Consider the following 12,065-nt stretch of genomic DNA (forward strand, 5'->3'; position numbering starts at 1 on the left):
TTGAGGTTTTCCACCTACAAACTTTAGGTCTTCCTAAATTCACCTAAGCCAACTTGCTTTTCTGAGGGAAGATTTTTTATTGTCCAATGTTTTGGTGCCAACTTTGGTAACACAAAGTTAAGTTTGCAGCCAGTTAGCATATAATTTATTTTAAAAGCTTGAATAGAGTCTTTTCCATGCAAGGTAAAGCTTTTAAAATGCAAAACACGCAAGAAAAGTGAATAGCTGTTACCACATCTACCCCTGAGTGGTGTCTGTGGAGAGGACAGGGTATATGTCAGTCCCAGCAGTTGCAGCACTCCCCTGACATAACTCTCCAGAGAATGAGAGGTGTTTGTTTAAGAGTTTGAAATGTTATCTTTTGAGGCAGGGTTAATGTGAGTCTGTGCCATCTCTCCCCTGCTTTTCCTCTTTTGCTGAGGCATCAGTATCACCATGCTCTTGAAATTAAGAGTCCATGCATGGGCCACCAAAGGCCAAATAAGAGATTCTTTTTCTTGTCAAACTTATTGATCCTTCTTCTAGTCACTTGTCATTTTTGCTTTATAAAGTACTTTTCATCTAGACTTCTCAAAATACTTATGGAGATCTCATTTTTGTTTTCAGTGTTTCTAAGAGCAGAATGCATGATAGAGATAGGAGAAATATTCTCTACTGGACATCGTTCCTTTGGAGCAGGAAACAAGGTGGTAGCACATTTACTCTTTAGGATCTAGGTCTGTAGACCATAAATTTATCTTCAACACTGTACAAAGTTAGCACATGTTTTTCCAGTTGCTTCTCAATTGGTGCCCTGAGTGGTATAATCTACCTGGACATCCTCCTCTGTGAGGCTGGCATGATTGACAGGGAGGGGAGATGCTACATTCATTATATTTATTTTGTATTTTAAGACAGAGACACTGAAACAGAGAAGGGAAAAGTTATTTGCCTAAGAGCAAAAATTTACTCATTACTGAATCTAGTTCTACGGTAGGAAACTATTGATTTCTATTCATGCTCTGTGCTCTGGCCTTGTCACTTATTTTCCCTTTCACAAGAATTTTTTTGTCTTTTATGATGGTCCTTTGAGATAAGAAACTAGGTGTCAAAGAAAGAAAAGACAAATTAGAAAAAGTGTGTAAACAGTAAAATGACTGATTCTTTGACCTTTGAAAGAAAAAGAAAGTGTCATGCTTACAAGTTTAAAAGAATTGTTCAGTTGGATGATTCTGAAAGTATGCAGCCTTGTTATTAACACTGAAAAGTTTAATTACGTTTCATTATACTATACTAGCGTCTCTTAATTGCTAAAAGGGGACAATGAAAGCAAAAACAAAAATGCCTAATCTCTAGAAGCTAGATTTTCCTCTCTGCTTTGTAATGTTAATGTGCCTGTGTGTATATTAAAATTCACACACTCCATCCATCTCACTGGCTTTTAACGGAGGGGTCACCTGACTTCACCTAGAGCCGCTCCCCTCCCTTTCACACAGGAAACCCAAAAGTGAGAGACAGGCGCACAGAGCACGGGTTCTCCTGCTGGGAGATGTAAATGACCCCGACTGAACGGGAATCCAGTGAGGTTGCCGGTGGGGGTTGGGGAAAGAGAAACAGAGGGAGAGAGCGTTAGCCAGAGAGGGCAGAGGGAGCAAGAGAGAGGGAGAGGAAGGGAGAGAAAGAGAGAGAGAGAGAGAGAGAGAGAGAGGGAGAGAGAGAAGTGCTGCATGCTTCATCTTTGAGAGGAGGGGAAAACAAAAGACCTCAGCGGCAGTTTTGTGTTGCTGTGTCTGGCTTAAAGAGGAAAATTCTAGACACCCAGGCTGAAAAAAAAAATCAAAGCTCAGCTGAGACTACTTCTATCAAGACACTCCTATTATCTGAGAATGGGTTGGATCAGTACAGGTGGTTTGAGAAGACACTGATGTGGACCATGGAAAGGTGGGAGAGGACGTGCGGCTTCTCTGCTTCCTCTGAACAGAGCTCTAGGTTAGTAAGCTGAAACTGACCCGGGTCTGCTTAAATATCTGTCTGTGTGTCTGTGTGTGTTTTCTATTTATAACCTCCAAACCCTTCTGCTCCCCAACCCCTGGGTAGGCAGTGTCATATTCCACCAGATGTGAACCGAAACTTGATTTGACTCTCACTTCATTTACCAAATGCCTCTCTCGTTTGCTCGCCGAGCTTTTGTTTAATACAGCCAGTGGAGAGCCATCATGATGTCTCTCTCCTTCTGAGTCAGAATGTATGTTTCAGCCCTAGATTGTCAGGTGGCTGTTTGAGACTAGTTAGCATTTTGCTCCAGAAGGCTGCAAATGCATGATTAGGTTATTGTGAGATGTAAACAGCAAATATCTGCTGACTTGGCATTTCTTGTAATGTCAGAATAATTGAGAGATATCTGACGGCATTTGCCTTATCTCAATTTCCCACATAATTGAGTTCAAATATAATAAGTTTGAAATGGCACCTTACCAACAAAGGCACACACCAGGTATTCGTCCAGCAGAGTGTGTTTTACCTCCCCTTGGAGTCAAAGCTTAAAAATTAATTTTATTGGGACCAGGTTTTAAGGAAAGAATACTATATGTCATAATTAAAATAGGTACAAAGCCATTTTTTTATAAGTGGGAACGGATGTGTGTAAAACACACACATAATTTCTCTAGTTTCTTGCCATGTAGATAGAGTGTCTTTTGTTCCAGCATGTGTATTTTCCTGTGTTTTTACAAAGAAAGCATTGCCTGTGCTTTCTGTAATAGCAGACTTGTATGCCAATTTGTCATTGTGCACTGGTCAAAAATCTGCTCTATTCGGAAGTAAACTGCCCAGAGGTATTAGCCGAGAAGCCGGAGGAGGGTGGGGAGTGGGGAGAGGTGATTTTTTCTTTCTTTCTTTTCTTTTGACTGTTCACTTAGAAGTATCTGATTCACATGATTTTAAGAGGAAATGGGGGAAGGCATTTAGTTTTGAATAGGATGCAGATCGTGCCATGCAATTCCCAAAGAATTTATCAAGAAGATGCTCAGAGCAGAAGGAATCAGATTTGTAATGGACTCTTTAAGGAAATGTTCTGTGAGGGTGACTGGCTGGGTCCCCTTTGACCAAATTAAGATTCGCTCTAGCAGTGCACTACAGCTGTGAGCTGACATTTTCTTGTGAACCTAGTGAAAAATGGCTCCATATCTCTCCTCCGAGTTGTTGAGCCCTTCCCCAGCGTGATCTGCTCTTATGGCTGTTTTCTGATAGGGACGGACTGGCTCGTGGTTCCTTTCAGTTCGCCTGCCTTTTTAAATCTCGGCGTGAATGGGGAGTGGGTGGTGACGGTTTTACTTCAAGTACAAACTACCCAGCGAGGCTAGCAGAAGATATTCTTCCAGCAATCACAGGTTTCCATTTTTAAAAGGGTAGATTATATTTCTTTGAACAGGATATACACTTTTTGGTTTTTGTGAAGTGGGCTAGTCAACAATTTCTCTAAGAAAAGGCGCACGCATGTGTGACACTTTACATCTGGATTCTCCGCATGGGAAGTGACAGGTAAAAACACAGGGATACTTGCCTATCATCCACCTCTGGAAAAGAGAATGCTGCCCTTTTCTTTCTTACTGTTGTTCCCCTGTTTTTGAATTGGGATTGGTTGTGCAAACAGAAAGGGTCCTGGAGTTGGGATGCAGGGAGGGTATGTACTACTGTCCTGGACTCCACATGTGCCTCTTGAAGAATTCTTGTGCTGATCAGGGAGTGGAGGTGGAGAAGCTATAGCAGGCACATTGCCCCTTCCTTTAGGCTTCGGTCTGTGAAAGCTCCATCCAGCAGAGGCAGGATGCGCTTTAGCAGAGAGCTGTGTGTTTGAGGCGCTGGTTAAGAGCGTGTGTTGTTTGGGGTGGAGGGGTGTGAAATCGGTTTCCCTCTGTTCTACAGCATTCTGTGGTACTTCTATGACTAGAGAATGGGTTCATGAGGAAGGGGAAGGGCTCTTCATATTTTAGGCAAAAAGTACAGTGCTATCCACCAGAGAAGACAACAGGAGGATTCAAAACAGTGCAATAGTTTGTGCACTGTGCAGAAGGAATACTTCTTTAAATTGCATGTTATTCCTTTAGTTCCAGAAATTTGCAAAAACCTCAAGCCTTCCTGAAATGTAATGGAATCATCTCTACATTAGGACAAGTAAGATTTCTAGTGCAATCATTTTAACAGCATTATGGAAACAGCTTCATAAGTACTTTAGATATTATACCACTTGCTTCACTGAAGGGAATCCCTCTTAGGGTTTGCCTCTTGGGACACTTACATAGGATAGGAGTCATAGCATAGTTTTTTTTGGAGTCTGTTTGGGATAATTTTGATAAAGCTAAGAGCTTACAGGGGCAATAGGATTCACCTCTGTAGTAGAATAACAGTAATGGAACTTTAATACCACATATAGGTCTGATTACCACTTTTATATGGGTAGACAATTTGACTATGGTACATAGTGTGCTTTGGGGAAATTGATGCAATTATAGTTGAACAATGAACAATAACAATAGATAATAAAAGGAAAACATGGATCTCAACATTCATGGGACGATTAGTAAGGTCACTCTTAATTATTGATAATGACTACAGGTGAGGGAGTTTTACCCCGGGAAATTTCAAATGTCTAGAATGAAAGAATTGTGTTTGTAAAACTAAGGGCATAGCTCACCAGCTGTTACAGAAGCTGGATGGCACTGATGTTTAAACCAGATAATATGTGCATACAAAAGAATCATGAACCTTAGGAACTTCCCACCAATGTAATTTTGCTTTTTTAAAAGCAGCAAAATAACTATAATATAGAAGTGGTTCATGAGCAGCAGCCATCAAGGGACAGAAGATCTAGGACTAACATGAAATCTTTGCAATGAGATCTATGTGTTACTCAAGTGACCCTCAGATTACCAGTGAGTTCTTAATGAGAGCTAAAAAAGAAAAATCCAGATGTGGAAATAAGTTTCAGTATGCCTATATTCTTGTAACTTCAAGTCTGGAAAATAGGAAATTTCCTAAGAATGAAAATTAGTTATTCATGTGATACCTGTGGCATAGAAAGGGAAAGTCGAGATGAAACAGTGAAGTTTCAGATAAGTATATTTTACACTAACTCAATTTTTCTTGAAATATTTTTTTAACACAAAGCTTCTAACTTTCTGAGATTATTTTAGGTAGTAATGGCCTGCTTTCTAAAGTCTATTTTCTCTATCACTATTAAAATTCCACTACCCTAAATTCCATTTCCAGTTTTTAAAAGCCTTATTAGGTGACAAGATATTAAATGAGCATGACAAAAGCCTCTGAGTTTAAAATGCTCTAATTTTATGTTCAATTTCAGATGCATTTCTCCTCTAAGTCTGCATGATTCAGCTTTTGCTCTAAGTCACACAGCTTGTGGTAATCTTACTTCTAAAGACCTCAGTTGCTTACTCAGAAGGTAGCAGAATTTTAGGGCAATTGGGAAAATGGTACCTTAAAAAGGGTTAGAACCTTGTATGATGTGAATTATCAGTTCAAGTGATTCACAGATATCAGAGGTTAAAGCAGATACTATATAGTTCAAGCATATCAAGTCTTATAAAGTATACTAAATATACACTATGGTGGGATGAATTCTTTCCTTAGTTTTCATCACAAGGATGGCTTTCTGTCAAATAAGCATATTTTCCAAAAGCAGTGCATTATTCTGTTTCCTTCCATAGATCCTTTATGCATTCTCCCAAGTCACACAAAAAATACATCTAATGAAAATGAAAATGATTTTAAAAATCTCCTAATCAAGATGGTTGAAAATGTACTGTTTACTCTGTGAAAGAACAGTCAGAATAGTTTTTTTTTTTTTTTCCTCATCAGTAAAGCAAATCAAACCTTTGGGTCCTTAAGGAAACTAACAATGACGTGTATTATGAAATAGGAGCCTCATTGCCAGGCAGTCAGCCAATGGAGAAGAAGCAAGCTTAACTGATGACTCTAATTGAAGCATTGCAGATCAGGAAGTTCCCATATTAACAGGGTCCCAGCTCAGATTCCAGAGCCATCCACTCAACTTGCTCACCTTTCTCTTCTCCTTGGGGCTAGCTCTGGGAGAATAGAATATTTAATAAAAAGAGATCACCTTTGCTATAAGACCATCTCTGACAGAGACCAGTCCTTGCAAGCATTTCAGGCCTCTTTAATATTCTCTCAGCCTGAAGTTTCTATGACTTTTTCTACCCAGCATTAAACTCTCAATGACTTTGGAAGTCACTCAAAGTTTTGTTGGAGTCGGGGGTCTTGCAAATTACTGCCCACGTGGGTACAAACCCAGCCTGAAAGGAAAGGCAGTGGGGATGAGAGACTTCTCTGGCCCACAGCAGAGACCTGAGTCCTCTGGGTCCTTTTACTCAAACGATTGCAAAAGCCTAAATGCCAAGCTTAGGAATTGCTGTCCAAGTGTTGAAGGACTCTCAGTCTTGCATTCATACAACTCTTTGAGAAGTGTTTTTCTTTGATTCTTGGAAAGCTTCATGTTTCCTTCCACCTCATGACCTTGGCACATGCTGTTTCCTCTGCCACAACACTCTTCTGCCCGTGTTACTTCCTCTGATATTAAATTGGCTCTCTCTACCAATATCCTTAGGGCTCATTATTTTTCTTTATTATGGAAGTTTTTTTTAATTGTTAGTTGAATATTAATGCCATTATTTGATTAATGTCTCTTTCTGTCAAGAGTCAGGGCCTTCTAAAGTTAAGGTCCAAATTTCTTTTGTTCACAATAGAATCCTTCAGCCCTCAGAAATGTTAACACACATTTTAGATATGCACTAAACATTTGTTAAATGTTAAATGAATGAATAAATAAAACTTAGCCACCTATACTAGTCGATAGACATAGTGTGGCTTTGGCTCAACAAATAATAGTTCTCTTAATTGTATTAGCTGGTTTGGACACCTGACAAGTGAACAGTACCAGAGTATTCCCAGGGTCTCCCTTTTGTCAAGATTGTTTGAGTGTTGTTGTATATTTCAAAAAGAACTTTGCTACCCACATCCAAGTGTTTGCAGGGCCAGTCTTAGGCAAAATTGTGATTTGTTTTTATCTCTTGTTACTCCCTCTAAAGCACCTCTTTTTGTAAACCTACTGAATCCTTCCAGGTCTCATCTGATAGTGGTCATACCTTGCTAACTAAGCTACTAATTAGATTATGAGCTTTGAAAGCTTACCTATGTTGCAACTCTTCTGGCAATATTTGCATTTTAAACAAAGTTGTCATGAACTGATTAGTGCCCTGCTTATTAATATGAGGGACTGTAAAGCAGAGTAGAGTATGAAGCTTGCGTTTAGGGAGTTTACTTTTCAGCTTTGGAGCTGACAAGAAATAACTGGCAACTACTCTAAGAATCTGTAATCAATAACTGTATTTGTTGTGCAGATAGTCATAATACTGGGGCATAAAGAAAAGGATTTTGTAGAAGTGGAACTTCAAGTGGATCCTGATAGGTAATATTTAAATTATCAGAGAGGAAGGAAAAGAAAAATGTAACATTTTAGGAAAAACATGAATAAAAATGTTCAAAGGGGTTTAGCATAAAGGGTGTTAAAGGTGTTAAAGTTCTTATAGAGGATACTGCTCATGTTTGTTTTCTTAAGTATAAAAGGCAAAAATACCTTTTATTCAAGAATTTATCAGGCTGTCATTCATTTAAACCATAATCTTGAGTTCCTGAGCATTAGGACTTATACACTGAAATGTACTTCCCATTACACCTTGAAGTATTCTTTCTATCTCGGTGTTTAAAACTAATCTCAAAGAAGTTTTCTGTCAGAGGTGCTTTTAAAGATTCTTTTAGCAATATTGATTACTTTAATTGAGGTTTATTGAAAGTGCTCAGTATAGCTCTCCTGTGGTTCATGTTCTATAAATACATCATCAACTCATTGATATACAGTAGAGTTTTCATTTCATTGCAGTCAGCCTAACACCTTGTAGAAACCTTACATTCACACCAGGCCATGAGAAGGAAACATTCTTTTTCTCTGGTCTTCCACAGAACATAAACACAGAACTGAGTAAGAATCATCTTTCTGTATGTTTTTAGTAGTATAAACCTGTTTGATTTGAAGGTTCCCTGTAGAAAATCCTGAAAAAGATTGAATATAGCTAAGAAGCCAGAAGAGATCAAGGTGCATGCACATAAAAATAATGAGAGAATTGAAATTAAGTGATTTTGAAGTAGGGCAAGTAACCTGTACCTAGCCTTATCGTGGTTACTTTGACAGCTGGTTGGCTTTTAGGTTAAGTCCAAGAGTTGTGAAATTTTATGAAAGTGTACTAGATTGACTTTTTGGACTTTCCCTATTTAGATAGATATTGATCTCTTTAGGATAATTCAAGGTGTGCATCTGTTTAAAGAGTGGGGTCCCTCCAGTGACCCCTTGCCAGCAAATGTTCTAATAATACTTCATGAGGAGGACTGCACACATGGTCTTTTAGGTGCCCTCACTTCTCTAAAAGGAGGAAAGAGAGAATATAAATCATCCCTTTGAGATATCACAGATAGCCCCTTCCACATGCCTATGTGTATTACTCCTTCAGTAGGTCTCTGTTAAAGTAACACTTCAAAAATTGAAATCTTTGACTTCTCTTTTATTTCAAAAGAGAAAACATGAAAGTGGCTGGGATTGGCTGGTAGTTTATGAAATTCTGCTCTGTGTGGATCACCAGGTTATATTTCATTCCCATTGTGTATATAAGTCTTCTTATGGTGCTGCATATGGTAACTTTGATTTCCTAATGTATAGTTGCTACTCTGGGAATCATAAGTCTTTCTTTTATTATTGGTGCATTAGTGTTTAAGAACAGCTAAGGCTCGTTTTATTTATCTAATTCAGGTGACAAAGAAATGGTATTGAACTATTACTATCTCTGTTAATAGTTCATGTCCCTCAAACCTGAAAGAACACATTTAGCTATTACTGGTGAGTGGCATGCCTTTGATGAAGTTATCAGTTGTTCATTTCCCATATTTCTTTCTCTCCAGTCTACAGAATCCTCTATATTTGGGTTTGACTGAATTAATCATAGAAGCCTGAATTTTTCTCAAAGTAGTCTCAATAACCATTAGAAGCAAATATACCAAACCATATCATTTATTTTATGCCTATGAGTATCTGTGTGTTTTTTCCCACTGTCTGGAATGCTCTCTTCCAAGCAAATGCTAATTATAGACACAGCTCTTCCATAAAACGTACCTTGATCACTACTCCCCTGATCCCAGGAAAAGTTGGTTGTTCCCCATAACTATATATTCACACACACACATGCAAACATATTTTGCTTTTCTGTTTACAATTCTGTTTCTCTCATTAGAATATACTCTCCCAAAAGAGAGTTGTTTTTTGATTATCCTCTTATATCCTTTGCCTAACAGAAGACATGACACATAGTTAATACACATTTTTGTTATGATTTGAAGAAGCTGATCCTCCTCTTGTCCGTATTGTGGAAGGAGGAGTGTAATGTAAGTTTATGAGATTAAATGGTTTAAAATCTCCATTTGTTTTATTCAGTGGTCTTTTTAGTCTCAGTTTTACTAAAGCTGAAAATAGATATTAATCATACTAAAAACCACTACATATTTTTTCTAAGAAAGTATGAAGTTTAATAGTCAAATGTGAGCAATGAGAGGTAGAATTACAGGAAATTGTGCTAAACAGTTTGATCCATGAAAAATTAATTCTCGATAGGGTCCATGAATCATGTTAGTCTTTTTGTCCAAAATGGTGTGAGATCTCTCCTTCAGTGCTCCCTTATATCCACCCACCACTGCAATGAGGAGGCAAAGGGGAGGTGTCTTACCTTTGCATAGAGCTTTGCTACTCTGGGTGGGTTTGTAGACCAGCCACATCAGCATCACCTGGGAGTTTGTCAGAAGGAAGACTCTCAGGCTTCACTCCAACCTATAAAATCAGAATCTACATATTTAAACAAGACCCTAACTGGTTTCATTCTGCATTAACATTTGAGAAGCACTAGAAGTAGAGAACCCTTTTATGAAATTTTAGTCAATTTTGCAGCCTACAGCTTGGCCAGTAACTAGGGAACAAATTATGAATATGTAAGGTCATTTCTGTTGTCAAGCTATGTAATGGAAGCAGTTCTCCCTCCAAGTCACCCATCTGTGTATGTCCTGGAAAGAGAAGGAAATGAACCTTACTAGAAGCTAATATCTTTCTTCTTTTTTCCCAAACCAACTTCTATTATGCACATTGGGAGAGCAATGAAGTGTAGCAGGAGAGACCAGAATTGAGTCTGGCCTCTGGCACATATTGGCTGTATAAAGTTGGACAGCTTCCTTAGGCTTTTTAACCTCATTTTCCTCTTCTGTAAAATGGAAATTATCATACTTATTGACAGGGTTTTTTTTTTTTTTGACATTAGAAATATGAGAAATTATTTCCTATAGCATGCTTGGCACATGGTAAGCCAATAAATGAATAAACAGAATAATAAACAGAAACTGCCGTTAATGTGTTGTCTTACCCCACTTCCCTCGTGGATCCTTGTTGAAAGCAGAGATATAAGCTCTTCTAATGCCATCTGCTAGGTGTTTGACTCAGGTGCCTCTTGACAGTGGACACTGAGGATTCCAGTTGGTTTGACTTCCTGCTACCTGACTTCAAGAGAGCCAGCTAATGAACATCATGTGCTTTTCTCTTTCATACCCTTACATAGTGGAAGAAAATGCCCCTGGAGATACAAAGCAAAGGAAGAAATTCATATTCTTGATATCAGTTCCTTCTTACAATAAAAAATGTAGGTTACTGCCCAATAAGATTGTCAAGGAAAGTTAGTGTCAGAATTTACTAGGGAAAGTAGGCATCTCATTAGTAAGATAGAGAAGAAATTTAGCATGAGAGCAGAAGAAATAAAATCCAATTGCAAGCCTCTAATTCTAAGAACTGCCATTGCACGATAATTTTTTTTAATCTGGGTGGAAATTTTAATATTGGAACTTCTATACCATTAGTACACCCTATTACTTTACATAAGTTGACAATGTTGTCTTAAAAATATTATGTAATGAAAAAACTTGTACAGGTTATAAAAGGCAAATGTTCACAGAGAAATTGCACAAAGAAATCCCTTTTATTTCTTTAAAGACCAAACTTGAAAGAATTAAGAAGTTTATCTTGGAAAATAGAGAAAATGTCTGATAAAAATTTTATGCATAAACTTACACATTAAGATACTCAACCACTGTCAATCTGCTTATTATTTTGTCATAGCAATATGAAAAAGAATAACAGGTGTTTTGTTAGATTAACAATTTTTAGTCACAACTTTATATTAGTATCATTCGTCCTTACAACTAATGATTTTATCCAATGTGATATTCAAATTCTCACTTTGAAATGAACATTGTCACATTAAATTTGTCATTTTAACATTCACAACTGGAGAGAAAAATAAGATCCCCTAATTAACTTTCTTGTCCTTTTTGTTACCCAAACTTTAAAGATCTAACACAAAGCATGTACCAACCATGTCCTGAAAAAAATTATCTACTTGTGACTTTATTAATTTTAGCTGCTTTTTTTGGTTTTAAATAAAGTTCATGCAATCATTTTAGTGCTATGTCTTAACCTAGAAATGAATTCTTGATTAAAAAATAAATCAAGCCATTTATCTTTAAATTTCTTTGCAGATAATTTTAAGTAGGTCAGATTTTCAAATCTGAAGTTCTAGTAAAATATTAAAATATTTATAGCTTACTATTTTTATCATTTTTGATTCTGGTAAAATTGTGATTACTTAATTTGGACAACTATATTGTGTTATTTCCTGGAAGCTAAGCCCTTTAAGGATTTCATTCTGACAATGAATTTCCCAAAAATATGTTTACATAGGTAGAGTTGTACTTGCAATCTATGGATTGTTGAGTGCCTTAAGCAAAGATTCGAAATCTTATTATGGTTTTGGTGAAATGTCGAAGATACAGAGTTATCTGTGCCTATAAGAAGCTCATAATTCAGGGTGGGAAACAGACATGGAACCAAGTGATCCAAATATGACTACCATAGT

General features: G+C 37.5%; 1 protein-coding gene across 7 annotated transcripts in view; it reads left to right on the forward strand.

The window, feature by feature from the left end:
- Window positions 1-12,065, forward strand: part of MAGI2 (membrane associated guanylate kinase, WW and PDZ domain containing 2) — a 1,118,509-nt gene that overhangs the window by 483,464 nt on the left and 622,980 nt on the right. The window contains exon 1 of one of the 7 annotated variants that reach the window (XM_074367576.1): window positions 1,392-1,968. The exons of the other annotated variants lie outside the window; for them this stretch is intronic. The gene's annotated coding sequence lies outside the window, so the exon portion shown is untranslated. Of the gene's footprint in view, window positions 1-1,391; window positions 1,969-12,065 lie in introns of those variants that run through there. 7 annotated transcript variants of the gene reach the window in all.

The sequence above is a fragment of the Camelus bactrianus genome, chromosome 7, assembly GCF_048773025.1.
Source record: "Camelus bactrianus isolate YW-2024 breed Bactrian camel chromosome 7, ASM4877302v1, whole genome shotgun sequence".
NCBI lineage: Eukaryota > Metazoa > Chordata > Mammalia > Artiodactyla > Camelidae > Camelus > Camelus bactrianus.